This window comes from Gobio gobio (genome assembly GCF_949357685.1).
Source record: "Gobio gobio genome assembly, chromosome: 1".
NCBI lineage: Eukaryota > Metazoa > Chordata > Actinopteri > Cypriniformes > Gobionidae > Gobio > Gobio gobio.
This window is the reverse complement of record NC_137097.1, coordinates 86,446,205-86,453,704: the sequence shown is the minus strand read 5'-3', so window position 1 is coordinate 86,453,704 and position 7,500 is coordinate 86,446,205. Positions and strand designations below refer to the sequence as shown.

Genomic DNA, 7,500 nt, shown 5'->3' with positions numbered 1-7,500 from the left:
GTGTGTGTGTGTGTGTACCTGTGTGCAGTAGGTCAGTGTGTGTGTGTGTGTGTGTACCTGTGTGCAGTAGTTACATGTGTGTGTGTACCTGTGTGCAGTAGGTACGTCTGTGTGTGTGTGTACCTGTGTACAGTAGGTCAGTGTGTGTGTGTGTGTGTGTGTGTGTGTGTGTGTGTGTGTGTGTGTGTGTGTGTGTGTGTGTGTGTGTGTGTGTGTGTACCTGTGTGCAGTAGGTCAGTGTGTGTGTGTGTGTGTCATGGCGGCGGCATACGCTCGCACGCTGACATGCTGCACTAAGAAAGTTAACATCTACACCCGTCGTAGCCGCTGGTGAAAACGCAGAAAGAGCTTGAACATGTTAATATCAGGACTACTCACAATGTGCTTGTTTTCAACCCTGAAGTTTGCAACCAAAGCTGCTTTAAGAAGCGGTAAGATCCGTAACATCGGATAGTGAATCCATGACCCGTCAAATGTTTGTCCTGAAAGTAACCATCTGCACGCCACTTGGCCGAACTTTGAACAGTACAATCGCCCACTTTCTGATCAAGAGTGGATGCACTTTCAGGCACAGGAGAGAGAGTTCAGGAAAACCCTGGATGATAAACTAATTAACGACAGACAGTACAATTCACCGGAAACAACCCGCGTCACTGGACTAAACTTATAACCATCCTATGTGGAGTATACTACAGGAATGGATCCTACACAGCAACTCATAAAGATGGGAGACCACTAGGAATACCTTTGCTAAAGTACACCGTAAGAATCCTTGGGAAATTCCCCCCCTGTAGAACGCTCTCACCGAGGCCCGATCCAGAGACGCTCACCGAGGCCCGATCCAGAGACGCTCACCGAGGCCCGATCCAGAGACGCTCACTGAGGCCCGATCCAGAGACGCTCACTGAGGCCCGATCCAGAGACGCTCACTGAGGCCCGATCCAGAGACGCTCACTGAGGCCCGATCCAGAGACGCTCACCGAGGCCCGATCCAGAGACGCTCACCGAGGCCCGATCCAGAGACGCTCACGAGGCCCGATCCAGAGACGCTCACCGAGGCCCGATCCAGAGACGCTCACTGAGGCCCGATCCAGAGACGCTCACCGAGGCCCGATCCAGAGACGCTCACCGAGGCCCGATCCAGAGACGCTCACCGAGGCCCGATCCAGAGACGCTCACCGAGGCCCGATCCAGAGACGCTCACTGAGGCCCGATCCAGAGACGCTCACTGAGGCCCGATCCAGAGACGCTCACCGAGGCCCGATCCAGAGACGCTCACTGAGGCCCGATCCAGAGACGCTCACCGAGGCCCGATCCAGAGACGCTCACTGAGGCCCGATCCAGAGACGCTCACCGAGGCCCGATCCAGAGACGCTCACCGAGGCCCGATCCAGAGACGCTCACCGAGGCCCGATCCAGAGACGCTCACCGAGGCCCGATCCAGAGACGCTCACCGAGGCCCGATCCAGAGACGCTCACCGAGGCCCGATCCAGAGACGCTCACTGAGGCCCGATCCAGAGACGCTCACTGAGGCCCGATCCAGAGACGCTCACTGAGGCCCGATCCAGAGACGCTCACTGAGGCCCGATCCAGAGACGCTCACTGAGGCCCGATCCAGAGACGCTCACTGAGGCCCGATCCAGAGACGCTCACTGAGGCCCGATCCAGAGACGCTCACTGAGGCCCGATCCAGAGACGCTCACTGAGGCCCGATCCAGAGACGCTCACTGAGGCCCGATCCAGAGACGCTCACTGAGGCCCGATCCAGAGACGCTCACTGAGGCCCGATCCAGAGACGCTCACTGAGGCCCGATCCAGAGACGCTCACTGAGGCCCGATCCAGAGACGCTCACTGAGGCCCGATCCAGAGACGCTCACTGAGGCCCGATCCAGAGACGCTCACTGAGGCCCGATCCAGAGACGCTCACTGAGGCCCGATCCAGAGACGCTCACTGAGGCCCGATCCAGAGACGCTCACTGAGGCCCGATCCAGAGACGCTCACTGAGGCCCGATCCAGAGACGCTCACTGAGGCCCGATCCAGAGACGCTCACTGAGGCCCGATCCAGAGACGCTCACCGAGGCCCGATCCAGAGACGCTCACCGAGGCCCGATCCAGAGACGCTCACTGAGGCCCGATCCAGAGACGCTCACTGAGGCCCGATCCAGAGACGCTCACCGAGGCCCGATCCAGAGACGCTCACTGAGGCCCGATCCAGAGACGCTCACTGAGGCCCGATCCAGAGACGCTCACTGAGGCCCGATCCAGAGACACTCACCGAGGCCCGATCCAGAGACGCTCACTGAGGCCCGATCCAGAGACGCTCACTGAGGCCCGATCCAGAGACGCTCACCGAGGCCCGATCCAGAGACGCTCACCGAGGCCCGATCCAGAGACGCTCACCGAGGCCCGATCCAGAGACGCTCACCGAGGCCCGATCCAGAGACGCTCACTGAGGCCCGATCCAGAGACGCTCACCGAGGCCCGATCCAGAGACGCTCACCGAGGCCCGATCCAGAGACGCTCACTGAGGCCCGATCCAGAGACGCTCACCGAGGCCCGATCCAGAGACGCTCACTGAGGCCCGATCCAGAGACGCTCACTGAGGCCCGATCCAGAGACGCTCACCGAGGCCTGATCCAGAGACGCTCACTGAATGGATAAATCAGCAGCTGCGCTTCATACGGGAAACCATCCAGCCGGCGCTCAAAGCGACAAATTCCAGCAGCACGAGAGAAACCAGAGTGGTAAGCGGAAACGAACTAGCTTTGGGAACACCGTAGGAGTAAGGCAATAGATATTATTCTAAATAACAGCACTTGCCTAGATTACCTGCGATAAACGACGTCAATAAAGTTTATGAGTAGTATGCTGTGAAATGCCAACAAGCACAGATACTCCAGCAGACCAGCAGTCCTCCTGGAAGACCCGAGGTGCCATCCCATAACCTCAGACTTCACCACAGAGGAGATTTCAGGCGTTTTCTGCAGCCTCCCGGACAACAAAGCATGTGGTGCAGACGGTGTGACCTATGAAGTACTTAACCCTCGTGTACTGTTGGATTTCTGGTCACACTCCTTATGGTCCGGGTCAAATTGACCCTAATTGGATTCAATACAATTCCCCAAAAATCACAGTACGAAAAAACACAGTGTGATGCGGTGCCAAACTATAACACACGCTCTGACTCTTTCCATATCGTTTTTTATATGCATTTTAGAGATTGAATTCAAATCAAATATTAACATTACTACCCAAACTACTTCTCAATAGGATGTCTACTTCATAGATATTTAGAAAAGTATGAAAATATAACGTTCAGATCACTCAAACCATATATGGAAATCCAAGAGTCTACATGTCATCTAGTGGAAAACGTTGGTACTGCGCACAAAAACATCCTTTTTTGAGATATCAACCTAAAATTTGGCACAGAATTTGTTCAGATATTTAGCTTTGATTTTCTTGAGGTTTTAGAATTGAACATGTTTTGTAAAATGTATATTTTATATAAATTATATATATATAAAAATATATGTTATATATTTTACATATTCATAAACTTCTATAACTTGTTTTAAACTTTACTTTTACAACTTATACAGTGATGGCCGATTTCAAAACACAGCTTGATGAAGTTGTTAATCTCAGCACTTCAGGACTAGAGTTGAAGAGCTCTGACACACACAGTGTTTTGTATTTTGTGTCTGTACTGTACTTTTGAATATCTGTCCTATACGGGTCAAATACACCCACAAACAGCAGGAGTGTATACAATTTTGATATGAACATTTCACAACGCATCAGCATGTTGAAACTTTGCATGCATGTTAATGACCCTAAATGAGAAAAGGTCACACAATTTAAAGAAAAACAATGAAGGTTAGATAGTATTTCAGATAAATTGAAAAAAAGAAATTATAGCTCATTTTTACCATTTGTGGCATACAAAAAATATTTCTGTATTGAAAAGAATGGGGAAAAGCTAATTTTTTAGCTTCATAGGTTAATAAAATACTAAAATAACAAAATATAACCAAGAAATGTTATTATTTTGGGTCTCTACAATTGCCTTAGAACATTAAAATATGCGGGTCAGATTGACCCGTGAACATCACGAACGTAACAGTAAATGTGTGTGTATATGTCAAAACACATCAGCGTGTTGAAACTTTGCATGCATGTTCATGACCCTAAATGAGAAAAAGTCACAAAATTTAAAGAAAAAAACATAGGCTAAATGATATTTCTGACAACTTAATTCAAAACGGGTCAAATTGACCCGCAACATAACAAGGGTTAAGGCAACAAAACAATTCTCAATAGTGACACTCACTCAGATTTTTAATGTCTGTTTAAACAACCGGAAAGTTCCCGATTCCTGGAAGGGGGCTATTATATATAGGATCCCCAAGAAAAACAACGTTCCAGAAGATGTAGAGGGATATATCGCTGCTCCCCACTATATACAAGGTTATTTATGAAGTGCATTTTATAAATACCAACAGATGGTATAGGCCAAGTATGATCAGCCTCCATCATTTACAATCACCAGAAGCACAATTAGAGTCAAGACATGAATCATACAGTTATTTAGGAGAATGGCAAGAGCAAGTGAGCGATATCTAGACTAGACCTGATAGACCAGTGTCCTCTCCCGATCTGCATGAAGCTCAGGCCGTTCGGGATATAGCACTATCTAAGATCCAGCATCTGCCAACGTCCACATCCCTAAAACACATCTGACGGAGCTGAACAATAAGACTGTGCAACTGGTAAGAAAAATGGTTAAATCTTAATACACACACGACAAGAAGTATTCTCTTTATGAGCAAATCCGAAGGCGGACTGAGGATTCCCAACATTGAATGGATTTATACAGCGACCAGAGTACAGCATCTACTGCACATGTTGAATAACGACGACCTTACGGTTGGCGAAGTCGCCCGGCGCTCATTAATGCTGGATCTGAGCAAACGTAAGGTCTGCTTTTCTGCAGTCGGGGAATCGGGTTTCCTCGGCTTCCGAAAGAAACCTAGCGGGAAAGCTGGACACCAGGGCTACGGGATTCGGAGTGCGTTCGGATTGGCCTGATCTGAATGACTTGTGCAGCAACAGTAATATACAGCTGAACTGGGCACACACTGGGGGAGCAGGTGAACATCAGCCAGGGGCAGATTATGGATCTAAACGTGCACGCTGAGGCGACTCTTCATCACAGTAAGAAGCTGAACAGCCGGACGTGCAGGTATGAAATCCTTCAGCACTTTCATAGCCTGGGAAAACCCAGACAACTTCCGGCAAATTTAGATTTGCTCTGCAAGTAGTCTGGCAAAGAGTCCATTCAAGCCCATTTCTAAGCCCTAGAAATCGCGGCACCAATCAGAAACGTTGGGGCGGGCTTTACACGATGACGACAGCGCAGCGACGGTGAAGCAGATTTGCCGCCGTGGAGCGAATCAGCTATCGCGTCTGTTTTAAGCGATTTAAACTTTCTTTTCGTTAAAACCCGAGCAAAGAACAACACTCGAAGCCTTCATATATAAAAAAGATGTTATCGCTGTCTTACCGACTGGATTCGGCAAGAGTCTGATACCAGCTTGGCCCTTTGGTGGCTAAACGAATGGGTCTTAGCGAGAGTCCTCTGGTAGTGTTAATGTTTTACAAAATATAGTTCTTTTCAGGCGAGAATGTAGTTGTTTAAAGCTCAAATCTGAGGTTTATTTATAAAGAGAGCGCCTTCTTGAAAATTTGATCTGCCGTTTTCGGAGTTGTGAGCTCCAGAAGATCAGCGGCTCTCAGTGCTCATTAACCCTGGTGAGAGCAGCCTTTCCTCGGCCAGTCCTTCTGCCGTCTGCCGCTGGCTCTGTCTCTTTAGTGGTTAAACATAAGATATGATTTTCTCATCTTGTGTAGATCTAACGGCTGATCTTTGCTCTCATTAATCTATCATTTGTTCCCTGACAGATCGTTTTGTCTGAGGGCAAAGTGAAGTTTCATAACTTTATATTTTTAAGCTATTAAACTTTCCCGTTGTAGTCTCCTAGCGCTGACTTTGTTTGACTGAATTGCTTTATTTATTGTATAGCTTCTTATACCTTTTACTTACTTTTATAATGGCTATTGATCACACATAAACTGACATTTAACAAAAAGAGACTGGGTTGTGTTTTATGTCATATTTCATTTATTACAGTGATAATCATAGCCTATATTATGCACACATTAATGTGTGTGCTTTTTTAAAAATGTAAACGAAAAGAGGCTGGGTTTTTTATATTTTGTTTTGTTATAAACATGCATTGAAGATAATATGCATTGCCTGCACTACATTTGTGTGGCTATAATATGTTTAATATTTTTTTTAATGAAAATTAAAAGAGGTAGAGTGGTGTTTTATCATTTATTTTGTTTTATTGTAGCCTAAAATATACAAATATATACTGAGTGATACTGTCAAGAACGCAAGTCAGAAGTTTGCGTACGAAATATGTCATAAAACACCAATGCCTCATTTCATAAAAAAAAATCTATCTTAAAGGTCCCGTTTTTCGTGTTTTTTTGAAGCTTTGATTGTGTTTACAGTGTGCAATATAACATGTGTTCATGTTTCGCGTGTAAAAAAACACAGTATTTTTCACACAATGTACTGATCTGTATACCACTGTTTTCACTGTCCTAAAAACGGCTTGAAAGATTTCCCTGTTCTATGAAGTCCCTCCTTCAGAAACACGTAACGAGTTCTGATTGGGCCAGCGGTTCCCATGTTGTGATTGGACAGCAGCTTAGCGCACGCAGAGCGCACGTTACCGGAAAGGTCTCGCCTCTCACCATAACGGAGAAGCATGCGCTCAATGATCTCTCAGTACAGCGGCCCTGGGAAAGCCAAGCAAAGGTGACTTGACTCCGGGATGAAAATAACAGCGTCTCGACGACATGGCAACAAACAAACTATACGAACGCAACCGAACGCAACACTTCCTCTTCTCCACGCGGGAGCAACAAGACCACGCCCCCTTTTTCGCGTATTCTTGTGGGCGGAGTTTAGTCGACATACTGCTCTACTGACGTCATTAAAGCAGGATGTACAGGATGTAGAACAAACCGGCCGTTCACTGTAGGCTTTGAAAGGGAACTTCTGTTAAATAAAATATCTCGCTTGGCATTGAACTTTGAGCTTTATAATTTTACAGGTATTATTTATGCTCTAACAGCAACATTACACACTAACTAAAGTTTGAACAATGGAATCACGAAGAACAGGAGCTTTAAACATAACAGCCACACGAATGTGGTTCAGGCAACACGTAGCTAGGCCTACATTGATAATCTTATATATTTATAATAGAACGAAGTATAAAACACCCTGCCTCTTTTCGTTTACATTTAAAAAGATAATATATTAAACATTAATATGTGGTTTTGGAGATGATTTGTCTATGAAGCTTTGCCAGACCATAACTCAGTTACTACTGAGAATGGTCTGGTTTTAACCAGGC

The 7,500-nt window shown here is 46.7% G+C and overlaps 2 protein-coding genes across 2 annotated transcripts in view; both read right to left on the bottom strand.

Moving 5' to 3' along the window:
* LOC307132212 (nuclear factor 7, brain-like) overlaps positions 1–7,500 on the bottom strand; it is a 222,040-nt gene that overhangs the window by 166,006 nt on the left and 48,534 nt on the right. The gene's annotated exons all lie outside the window — the stretch shown is intronic.
* rrp7a (ribosomal RNA processing 7 homolog A) overlaps positions 1–7,500 on the bottom strand; it is a 14,374-nt gene that overhangs the window by 4,151 nt on the left and 2,723 nt on the right. The window lies entirely within an intron of this gene.